We start from the raw sequence: 646 nt of genomic DNA on the forward strand, positions 1-646 counted from the left end.
TTTATTTAAAAACCGGCGAGTGGAGGCCCGTACCGGAGGGGATGGCTCAGCGTCTGGGCGAAATGCCCTCCTAAAAATACAGCCTTGTCAAAACGTCTCTGAAGACGCGGGGTTAAGAATCCGAGCAAATGGCCTCGAACGTCTACATGCACAGCCCTGGGGAAGGGACCCGAAATAGCACACGAAGCCACAATTGCTAAAATGCGATGGAGCTAAATATAGACCAAGACAAATCTCGCTCTAAGGCACCCGGCACGCAGCAGGCGAGGGCGCCTGCCCCCCCACTCACCCAGTTGTCTACTTCCCTTATTAAAAGCACTTCAACAAAATCTGTAATAGTTACGGGCTTTTGGGCGTTTTGCAGGGAGAGATTGTCCTAGTTTCTTTGTAGCGAGATTATAAAATCGCATAATTAGCTCCCTCTTCCCAGCCCAGCTGCCAGCAAATTCTCTGGTTACATAATGCAACATTTCCAGGAACTATTATGCGATGGGTCCCGCGGCGCCTGAAAAACAGCGACTGAAGTGACGGAAGGGACTGAAAAAAACCGCAGCCCCGCAAAGCGAGAGGACAGGGCCCGGCAGCTGCCATCGAAACCGCGCGTCTGCGGGCAACACCCCCTGGGCGCGCTGGGCAGGGGGCTCTG

The 646-nt window shown here is 53.7% G+C and overlaps 1 protein-coding gene across 1 annotated transcript in view; it reads right to left on the bottom strand.

Annotated features, from left to right (window-relative positions):
- Window positions 1-325, bottom strand: part of NFIL3 (nuclear factor, interleukin 3 regulated) — a 10620-nt gene extending 10295 nt beyond the window's left edge. The window contains exon 1 of the mRNA XM_009995265.1: window positions 290-325. The gene's annotated coding sequence lies outside the window, so the exon portion shown is untranslated. The remainder of the gene's footprint in view (window positions 1-289) is intronic.
- Between the last annotated feature and the right edge of the window lie 321 nt (window positions 326-646).

Source organism: Chaetura pelagica, unplaced genomic scaffold, assembly GCF_000747805.2.
Source record: "Chaetura pelagica isolate M959 unplaced genomic scaffold, ChaPel_1.0 scaffold204, whole genome shotgun sequence".
Taxonomy (NCBI): Eukaryota; Metazoa; Chordata; class Aves; order Apodiformes; family Apodidae; genus Chaetura; species Chaetura pelagica.